Genomic DNA, 12,184 nt, shown 5'->3' on the forward strand with positions numbered 1-12,184 from the left:
CAAATAACATTGTTTTTGCTCCTGCATGAGAAAAAGGGGTCTGAAAGATTATGCTACACACACTTTATGATTGAATATTATGTACAAGGATTGATTGTTATTGATTGATTGATTATACATTACAAATACCAACTTTAATAACAAATATATGGTGATACATAAAAGCTAGTGTAGTTTCGTTCATAAAGCCGGCTATACACTAATAAATATGTCTAAAGGTGCGTTTCATAGTCTATGTTTATTTTAGATTGTTGGAAAATTCCACTGAATCTAGATTTCTGTTGGCTTCGTACAGACAGTGGGCCTCAACAGAACAGTCAATAGTGTGGTGTAGTTGGAGGTTAGTCTTTGGGTCACTAAAATCAATATATTCATGTCATTTTAGAACACAACTCAAACTCCGGTTGAGTAGTATCTAGTATTGTGTTTGTGTATGTATATTTGTGTCGGAACCGTTTCATGCAGTCGAGCTTCATTTTTGAAGCCGACACTGATATGGACATTTGAGAACTTTTAAAAAGTCTAACAACCATATCTCAGCTGATAGTCAAACTTTGACTTTTTAATTTAAAAATTGCGACCATGATACGTGCTGGCTGAACTTGTCAGTGCTGCAATTTCTCGTTGCTTACTGGCTCACACACAGTTTAACATGCTGATACCAATATATCTGGAAAAAGCCAATGTCGGTCTGGCCGATTTATCAGTATTACCTTTTTATCAGTGCATAAGGTACACATCACATCAGTTTTACTTCAAGGTACAGTAATCCACTATGTAAACTACAGCTGTTTACTTTAACACTTTGGTCTTAAAGTGACAATATTTGTGCCGAGTCCAAACTTCCATTCAGCAGCAGATGCAAAGAATGTTTCCTGAATAAAGACTTTAGTTTTACGACATAAATCTTCTCCATCTTGAGTGAATAAATAAAAACCAGTCCTTCTATGATTCATTAATGAATGATTCCAAATTTTACAATGCATGACTGGGGTCTAACAGATTACATGAGTGTAGGTTCATCACAAAAATGCAAACTCAGCACTTTATTTTGGAATAAATTTGGAATAGTCATGTTTGCATTTCGTTTCCACTGAAAAAAATATTAAAATGTTGATGATGTGATTTTTTTCTGGGGCGTCTATCAAACAAGCAAGTTCCTTTACGTCTGGAGAATGTGATTTGTAGGCCGAGTCTCTCTGTTTCACCACAGTGCTTATTTATGGTATGTTGTCACACATTTCACCTTTACACAAAAAAAAAATTGCAGCTCCTGCAGTAAATCACCACTAGTTACTGTTAATGAGGCACCGATCCCTCGTTTTCTCATCTGATTCTGATGGTGAAACTCTGGAAACTGGCTGATGAAGAGCCCTCATCTAATACATTAAATCTATATTCCTCTTTATGTAGAACAGACTTGGGTCATTCTTCTACTTGAACAGCAATATAAGGCTTTAAATACGTATCACTAGAGACATCCATACAACAACATTCATTTTAGGCTTGTGCAAATTTCATTTAATGCTGTATTTCATGTAGATTGGTCGTGTCTGGTCGTTATCCGATTCATTTCATGAGGTCAGTATCGGTGCCAACTGCAATCCAGTGTATCAGACCAGTGCATCACTAATTAGAATCAGCATAGTGAACCAAATGAAACACTCAAAATGAATCTGACAAGAACTGACCTTAATCAGATTACAATATTAGTTTTGAACATGCAACAGTGCCGATAAGAAATTTCAATAAATACGTCTGTTTTCTGCCACAGATTACATTTTTAAAAGTAACCTTTCCTGAACCTAAGTCATGTATATTCTGTTGCAAACCCAGAGCACTGCAGAAACTCTTGTTTCCTGCTATCATCTGACATGTGATTCACATCATCTCTGTTTGTTTAGGCAAGGCCCTGCATAGCAGTGGGGAGCGATGGGCCATGAGCTGCACAGCACCACTCTAATGAGCAGAGCTGGACACAGACAAAGAGAGTCTGGACTCTGTTCAGCATCTCTGCCCATTATCTGGCTCTGGTCCAATACACAGAAATTAATCCCTGTTCTTTTTTAGCGACTACGGTTTCAAGTGTATTACTGTCTACAAAGGCTGCGCAAAACTTTAATGAATACGCCTTAAATCAATATGATGTTTTGTGTGTAAAACTGTTGTAATCTGCAGAGTGTACTGATTTACTTAAGTTAATTAATTTCACAGCAGAAAAAGATGAAACCATCAATAAAAAACTCATTCTCTTGATGAATCAGACGACTGGGATTCATATGTATTCCACGTAATTAGAGACTGAGGAAAAACACCTGAAATGTAAAAAGATAAATGAATAAAATTTGCAATGATTTTCCAAGCCCTGATCATTAAAACAACATCTAGACATTGTTCACAGCCTTGATTAAGACTATCTACACCATCGTATCTTTACACAGCAATCATATGGACAATGCCACGCTCATGAGTACAATGCCACGCAAAGCCTTCCATATACAGTAATCAATAAATAAAAACCCATAAATGAGTTTGTTTACGTATTTACAGGCATGATAGATGAATTACAGTGTCCTCACTCTCTTGAAAATGTTTTTCTTTAGGTTGAAGTGTGACCAAACTTGAAGTTTTTGAAACTATGTTTTGGAAACAGTGTGGGTTGCTTAACAACAGCCTAAAATTCACCACTACTAAAATAGACAGCCTGTAAAGAAAATTACATAGAGACAACAGCCAAAGATGTCGTTTTCCCCAAGGTTTTCTAAAGCTCGAATTGTTCACAGTAATGTTTGTCTTCAACAACAAAACAAGTCTCTTCTCTTTTTCCTAGGTGGGTTTTTTTTCCCCCAGTCAGACCCCATAGTGAGCAGCAGGCACCTTTTATTGATCAACACAAAGTCCCAAATAAATGAGCGCAGAATGAGAGCCATGCTCCAGGGAGTTCAGGGGAGCTGGAGCTCCATAGGTTCCCATCAATTTTAATCACTCCACTAATGAAGAGGCTCCTCTCTGTTGGGTGTCCATAACTCACGATGCCAGAGCCACCTCCACTACCTCAATCAAATCATTTCTACACAGCCCGCTTCTCTTCACATCTCTAATGACCTTTTCAAAATAAACAATGCCTGCATTAACGCAGCTGAAAAATTGCAAGATATGAATAGAAAAGTTAAGTGTTTTACAAGAAGAAGGGGCGCAGGAAAGAGTTAATCAAGCTCACTTCAACTTGTGCGCCAAGACACGGAGCATTTTTTGTTATGAATTCACATTGAGTAAATCAACCTATTACAATATATTAACCTGGGAATGTTCTCAGGTAAGGTGATGAATAATATGGTGAAAAATATGCAATTTGATTGTCACTAAAAGGAATTAATTAAACGCATTATTATTCTTGCAAAACATTTAACAGAAAAAAGGATTACTTGATACAATATGCTTATTTGCTAAAGGTTGAAATTATGTACCCATAATGCACTCTAACAAGTAATGAACACAATGGAATAAGATTGTACAGATTGTCATTTTATTACTGTATGTGATTCATATGCCCACAGTTTTTTCTTTGTAGAATGCCAAGATCAAAACAAGATTTCACCTGGGCAACACTGTATACTGACAGTTTAAATATAATATGCTGTTTGTTTCATCTGCATGCTGCTGCAAATTCCTTTTGTCTCCCATGTGTCAATAAATACAACTTGAAGCCCATAAATATAACTTGAGAGATCTGGGCCTTCCTGGGGAGAAGCTCCTCATGTCCTGATGGTGTGTAATACCTCTCATCCTTTTTTCTTTTTTTTTTTTTTTACCCTCCAAGTATTTCAGAAGTTATTGAAACTCCAGAACTCTGTGAACTAGTGTTTCATGTACACACAAATAGACACACACACACACACACACACTCACGCTCGCACTCATATTTTACTTCTCGTGACGTCCAGAATCTTTCTCCAGCATCTGCTCCGCTCACTGTAGGTAAGGGAAAAAATCCATCACCTTCCCCCTGGGTTTGCATAAGCCTCTCAAAGAGGTGAGTCACTGCCATTGGGCTATTTGTTGCCACGTTCTGGGATTTGCCCTGTCTTTTCATATTTGATATCTGAACTCTTGGTTGTGGGCATGTCGGTGAAAGCTCAGGTTTGGACCCAGGGTGACGAGAGGCATGAGGTATTTGCATTAAAAGCCGCTCTTCTCTTGAAAATGTAATATGATATTTCTCTATTGTAGGAATTTTGCAGCTTAAGTGCACTGGGACTCTTTTTTATTAACCAAAATTTACACTGTGTGACTTTAATATCAAACAGGGGAAAGTCACACAACATAAAAGAAAGCCATTATTTGCCATTCATCCAATTCTACTGTGGCAGCGCAATAAAGTGTACACTATTATGTAGAGACTTTTTTTTTTTTTTAAACACACACACACACACACACACACACACACAACACACACACACACACACACACACATACGCGCACACACGCACACACACACAACATAAAACACACAGTTTAACTGGAGTATTCTCGAGGTGGTCTCTCAACTGGAACACATTAAATTCACTGTGATTAACAGCTTGCTCTGAGAGCCTATGGTGAACATTGATGTTTGATCTTTCATTTGTGATGTAGCACATGGGGCACTCTTTGTGTGTTGTTGTTGTAGCCTGTGGGCACACTGCGCTGTGTGCGCAGGCAGGGGCAGTGGGCCAAGTGGACAGAGACATTGCTCTCATCTCTGCAGCTGGCCTGACCTGCTCATACATCCACATTAAGGGCGGATGTGACCAGTGTTACTCTTTAGAGCCACACTTGAGCTGGGAATACTCCTGACACATTGTTGCATTAGAGAAAAAAATAGACATTAGTGTAGGTTCAAACAGTAAATAAGAAAAAAAAATGGCTTTACAGTTGCAAAAGTTACCTTGAGATCTTACATGCTGATTTTATGGCACTCACAGCTGCAGATATGTTAAATGCCTTTGACAGACGAGGATGAAATATTTCTCTTTGTTAAACTAAAATTAAAGAGTAAGATAATGACTACAGCCTGATGAATGAGTTTGTATGGCAGGCATGCCTGTGTAAAGATGTGTTGGTTATTATCGATCAAACTAAACAACCTGATGGAGATGACTGAAAGTCACCTTGATATAATTCTGGCTATCAATCACTGGGAGTGCACTCTTAGTCATGGTTGGCAGTGCCATTAGCATCACCATGGCATTGTTTGGTGAAGACGACGGGGCTGTTCCGCTGTGATTAACACAATGAAGAATCATATCCTCCTGTCCCGCTGCAGCGTCTATTGTTTCCCATTTAGCTCGCTAATCTCCTCTGGATGCTTCATCTCTGCATTATAACTATCCCAAAATGTCTCAAATGTCACTCTGGAAGTGTTTATGTGCAAGATATAGTACACTTGCCTCTGCACTTGTATTTTTAAGCCTTGCATTGTCGAACAGTTGTATCACAATGAGGAAATCTACCATGGATAATTAGCTGAGAAAAAGGTGCTGAGAAGCCAGGAGAGTTTTTTTCTTTTCTTTTTTTTTTAAACAGACCTCTTAAGCCTTTATTTTTGCTTTTGTAAACAACACTGAATGTTCAAAAGGCACTTACATTAACTGAAATTAGCCAAGACCAGAACTGCTGCCCAGAGCAACTGCCTTGAATTTGTGCTTCATCTGAACAATTACAGTATCAGACCTGAGATATCCCCACCACTATTTACAACACAGCATAAGACCACACAATGGATTCTACTCATCATTACCTTTATTGTTCAACACCATCCAATTATTGTCTGTTTCGCTGCCAGTGTTCACTACAGAAGCGCGGAGAAGCAACTCGCTCAACACCTGGTCTGGGATCAGGGAGCGGAACACACTTGCCCTCTAGTCTCACATGGACTTCATTCGAAGGTGAGCTACGGGCTTCCTAAAGGTTCTGTGTGGTTGGGAGACATATGGCTTAGCCTGGTGTTATGTAACCCTCAACCCTCACCATCTGCCTGGAGGCCCAGGTGTGCAGAGCCTGCCAGCCTCTGACTGAATCCAACACCACTGGAGCTCTGTCATTCATGGCTTTTTAATCTCGCCACCATCCCTTCCCTTGTTCCAATTACCAGACATGCACGTGCACAAATAAGCCGTACTAATAACTGTGGAAGCCCTTCCCAATTTGGCTCAACTGAGGAAGGGGAGAAGGACCAGAGAAGCTTCTACTGTGGATGTGGGAGGGAAGGTGTAGCGGGATAGTCGTGCACGCCGTTTGTTGACAGGAAAGCCCAGTGCACAGAGCAGGCTGGGAGTTATTGGAAAATAAATCATAAATCATCTCACCTCAGTGACAAGGAAAGGCCCTTGCAGAGCACTTCTCCTGTGCGGCCAGTCGGACTTCATTTGATCGCCTGCTCCTGTAATGCTCATGCTAATGCAGCTCTAACGAGTATGCACGCACCACACCGAGGATGGATCATTAAGGAGAAGGACTGAGACGTGCAACACGAAGGAAAACTTGAGTCCCACTAGCAGGGGAGAAAAAAAAACAAAAAACTTTGACCTCTCTATGAGCACCACTAAGAGTTCATCCCACAAACCCTCTCTATTCCCTCGGCTTGTTTCTACCCAGAGGTGATTTAGTCGACAACTCATCCTTTCAGAATATTGGGGGGAAAAATCTATAGTGGGACTTGAAAAACTGTGGGTGGCTTTATATCCAAAGCAATGACAGGCTTGTAGTCAGAGTGCAAATGCTGCAAAAACCAACAAATGTATTTGCCTTTACAAATACAGTGCATCCAGTCAGGTGATCGAGCCTTTAGTAAATATTGAGTGGAGGGGTGTCCCAACAGCGTGGTCTGCAGATTTATCTGTAGAGAGAGGAGTACAAAGATGAGCCCCCATGAGGATTCAGGGAGAGATGGCTTGTGTTTGATCACCCATCAGGTGTCAGCGATGTTTCGGCTGTTAAAAACACAGGAGAGGCTGCCGCTCTTGTTTGTGCCAAGCACATCTCTTCAAAGAGCCTCGGAAGCTCTGTAGCTCCTCATTTAAATGGAAAAGTTTCTTTCAGCTGATAGCGAACGCTGGTGGATCTCCTGTTGACACAGGACATTTTTTCCTGTGAAAACACATCACTGTTGTTTTTCCGCCTCGTGGTGAGAAGGTGATTAATGACCAATTTTGAGATTCTATCAAAGCAACTGCGCTGCTCTGCAAATCCACCCTAATTACTACACGTTGTTACAAGCGTAGGAGAAAGAGAATATCACATGAATGCTGAGACCACAGGAAAAACAATGACTTTTTGTTTTTCAAATATATACCTAAAATACTTTAAACAATGCTGAATCGTTCCTAGATAATAATTAAAGTTTTTTGATTTAGTGATGATTTTCCAATAACTCTGTCAAAAACCAAAGAAAGCTCGCTCTCGGAACATACTTGATCAACTTTAATTGCCACAGCTCACTCCTCCAATATAAACAGAGAGTTGAAAGTAAAAGTGAGAAAAAAGGAAAAATGAAATGTATTCCCGCATACTATGATATGGTAAATGTTAGCGCCTGCTGCATCGCACTCCATATCACTTCGCTCCATATGAAAAATAGTTTGCTATTTTGGAACCCCCTGGCAGCCATAGTGGATCACCACAGACCCAGAGCTCATTTATCTTTTGTCAGAGATGAAGCCAAACTAACGCCATCTCCTGAAGCTGCTAAAGAATGAGGAGGGACGTAGGGAGGGTAAAAATAAACCCGGAGCCCAGGTAGCTACACAAAGAAGTCACTCCACAAGTAATGGGTGGCTTCTGAAAGTGGAACTCTGTTTAGAACTGTCTCTCCGCTCGGAAATGATACTGTTTAGTGTTGGAGTATATTCAGTTACCTTTGTTTTATCGGACCAATTAAATTATGTCTCTGTTAGGTCTCTTTTAAAAGCACCTCCATGTAGGATAAGGTTAGGAGGCAAAATAAAGGATGCTTCTATTTGTGTCATAACAAAGTGCTGCTAGACCAGCCTCAGAGCTCCTTTACATCAAATTAATCATCTGAAAGAAAATACACCACTAACACTGGTGTATACAGCCATTAATGTTTTACAGTTAAATCATTTAATGTTCTGTTCATGAAATAGACGTGCCATTTAAGTCTAGAATCTTTAAATTATTATTACATGCTTATAAATATTTAATTCTAAGTACACGTGTATGATTAACTATTTGAATTACAGTGTAGAAACAGAGACGGCCATACCGTTTCATCTAGATTAACATTATTTTCAATACTATTTTACAATTCAGTGATCCTTCATGCTCTCTAAATAATTCTACATGTAATCCATAAATTTTATCTATTTATGCCCTTTTAAGTCTGCTAACAGAGACACAGTTGCACTAACAACCGCAGTAGAACCAGGCTTTCTGTTAACTACTTTTGCTTCGGTCTGTAACCTGTTTCTCAGCAGCACCACAATATTGATTCATTACATGGCACCAGATCACTTAAGCTGAATATGGTAACAGTTGGAGCAAGTACACTAACAGAATCACAGCCCAAATAAAACATAACACAAAGAATTGTGCGGCAACAGGTACGAACAATTCGACACATTTCCACGATGACGACTCCAAAACGCCATTTTCTCCGTCCTGTCTTTCATCTCTGCCCCCTGTTGCCCCTTCCCTCTTCCTGACCATGTAAACCATCATCCCGTTAAGTGCTCCAGGTACAAGCAATACACCTGCACAGTGCAGTCAACACGCAGACAGCCCAGCACATAAAAACTGTGTTTACATGCAGAGAGTAACCTGGCTATTGGCCATACTCTGCTAAAAATCTTACTTGGCTTTAGCTGTTTACACAAACCTTTGATACCCTGCGAACGTATATCCCTGTTGCCATGAATAAGCCAGTTAAAAGAATATTCCTTTACACCTGTGTTGCCCCAGATAGAACAGTCTGCCAGCAAAAAGATGTAGCCGCCAGCAACAGCCTCCCTCTTTGACTCAGCTCTAGTAGATTTCTTCTATTACATGGAAAAAGAAACGATGATCCTTGTGGTAAAAGTAAAAACTCCTCACCACAGAACATACTGATATACACCGTAGATGATAAAGTATGTTAATTGAAATGTTTCAGTGACTCTTTCATATCTTCTTAACCAGTTTACTCCTAATTGACAGATGACCTTAACCAGGTTATTTTAAAAAAAAAAGTTATGACTTGTATGTGTTTAATTAATACTTGTGTACTTGCATAGACTGATGATTTCAGTGCATGCAAACCGTTCCTGACACCATCAATATGTTTGTTCTTTAAAGGAACATTCACAGCAACACAGCTCTGTCTTTTTTTATGATCATCTCTTCAGGGCCTCGTAGTTCAAACAGCGACGGGCTTGTATCTTTGCGCACACAAACAGGTTGTCAGGTCTCAATTTTTTCCTGCTCACACTACAAGTTATGAGCATAAATGGAATGGCTTCCATATGATAACGGTTATCTGGAAATAGCAAACGGCCTTGGATGAGAAAATGGGAACAAAAAAAATAAATAAAAAATACAGTATGACAGAATAAATCTCTGCATCCGACACATTCACGGGCCATATGATTAGGTATCCTGTGCATCTCTTCAGCTATATTTACAGGACTGAACAGATCTGCGGCTCAATAGACTGCAGCTGTAGAGTAGTATATATCTCTGACAAGGCAATGATAGATCAGTGTGTGTCTACTAAGAATGAGCCATCTGTGGGTCCTGGTGGCAGACTGCTTTGCAGACAATATGACAGTCCTCAGGTATATCTCTCAGCGTGGTGCAGGCTGATAGTGTAGTGGGCTGGTGTGATACACTGCTTGGTTACTGTTACAGATGAATGACCCTGATGCGTCTGACTCTCCCGTCTGTCTCCGCCCCTGTCTCTATCTGTGTACCTCGGAGAAGTTCCACTGTGGAGGCAGGCAGGGAGACAAATGCACCCAGAACCGATACACAGCCAGTGGGCTTGTCATTGGGAGAACACACCATGACTAAAAAAGGCCCAGCTGTGATTGCCTCTCCATGCCTGATGTGGTCTGATGATGGCTCATCCCTGGCCCGGAGATGAGAACCCGATGAACTGTCAGCAGCCAAACAGCTTTAAATGAGAAATCGACAGACAAGAGCTGCATATAGGGAACATAATAGACGCATTGGGATGCTTGGACATATCCTAGCAGGTGGTAATATGATGACTTCTCCATCTCTGCCTTGAACATGCAACATAATGCTATTCACCACCAACAATATATCCAGATAGAGCCTTGCATCCTCCGTACTTAAATACAACAACTGGATATATTTCCGTTGCAGAGTCTCGGTAATTATAAAACTGCTGAAACAGACTGTACGCATTGTTTCATGTTGCACAGCTATTATCAAAGAAATGTATTATTCTTTCTCGCTCTAAAAGATTTCATCACATCTGCAGTGCTCGGGAGCCATTTGACTTTGATCTCAACGTGTCTTTTTAATCAAGTTCCAAAAAAAAGACGTCTTCATTGTTGCAGGCTCTGGCCAGACGGCACTGGGAGACATATGCTAAGTTTATCTTCAGCAAATAGATCAGCAGTGCTTTAATATTTTTGCTCTATAATGGTCTTCTTTCCCATTGCACTGGGCCCATTTGGCATTATTTGCTGCTGGGCATGACTTCTTAATAGAATCGGAATTCCAATTTGACTCTCCCGCTTAGCAGCCTTAATTTGAAGACAGGCTGTCCACAGCCTTGGAAAGTGGAAGGCAGTAATTTGAGCAGACCCCCCCCAAGCATTACCACTGCTGCATAAAGAATAATTCCTGGTAAAGTTTTTTTTTTTTTTTTTTCCTTCATCTTCTTTCTTTTAAGGCTACAAATGAAATAACGGTATTTTATTGTTTTCACATCATTCAGTAAGATTATACTGTGTTTTCTTTGTGATATTCAACTGATCTCTGTATGAAGGGAAGTTCATCTGTTTGCTTGCCCCCCCCCCCGCAGTGTGGTCAAGGTACAGGGTCAGCAACAGAACAGCGGGGCCGGGGGTTGGTAGAGATTCACATGTTTGCTCAAGGACACCTCAAAAGGATGGATGTGTTGTGTCACGGGGGCCTGAACTCAGACCTTCTGGAAGGAACACAGTCTTTACCGAATCGCAAACGTCTAACTTCAGAGTTTTGTGATTCACTGTTTGATTACACCAGCACAAAGAAATCCAGTAAAGATTGTACAGCTGTATTAGCAGGGGCATCAATAATAAAATATTAGCTTTAAGGCAACAGACACAAAGAGGTTGCTAATTGAGTGTATAATTACCAGAACATGAAGGGAGGGAAAGTGGCTCATCAGAGCACTAACAAGCATGTGACCAGCATCTTCTTGAGAAGCTCTTTGAGAAATCATTCCTTACGCTTGCTTCCTAATGTTTGCATGTGAAGAAGGATCGTACTCAAAACTGATTCTAAATCCAATGTCCAAATTCAGTGTTTGTTTGTGTTTCAGGTGAATATTGAGAATGATTGTTATCATTTTTTTTTTCCTCCTCACTAACTGACAATGTAAAGATGAAGCACTGTATCCATCATACATGTATGTTTACACATAATTAACCAAGTCAATAGAGTCTAATATGATTGCGCGTTCTGTTGTGGATCTGAAAAATGAGGCAGCCCAGTCTGTGTAATGTGGATGGATAAAGAGAGAGGAGAGAGAGAAGAGAGATGAAGAGAGAGATGGCTGCCCAGTCTGCTGGCACTCAGACCCAGCTGGGTTATGGGGAGGCAGTGGCTGCCTAATGAGCCTCTCTTACCCTAGAGAGCTCACCCCTCTCCTCCCCCTTGAGTCCCTAATATAAGGATGAAGGACTGCACACACCATCACTATCACATGTGTTGCTTTTCCAACAGACAGCAGGGGAGCTGATGAAAACACAATATTCGTCTGTAAAATGGTCACCAGCTCACCAGTTAGCGGCCTGCTCATATTGTCTTCAACCGCAGGAGAAACGCTGATACCCATGAACACAATTACTCACACGTACAACTGAGACATTTTTTAATCACCTCTCCGTTTTCTTCAGTGTCAGCTTTCGGCGGGACTGTGTTCATGAAACACACCCAAGGGATCTGTTTTGTAATAAAAGCGCCATAATGTCAT

Source organism: Seriola aureovittata, chromosome 10 (assembly GCF_021018895.1).
Source record: "Seriola aureovittata isolate HTS-2021-v1 ecotype China chromosome 10, ASM2101889v1, whole genome shotgun sequence".
NCBI lineage: Eukaryota > Metazoa > Chordata > Actinopteri > Carangiformes > Carangidae > Seriola > Seriola aureovittata.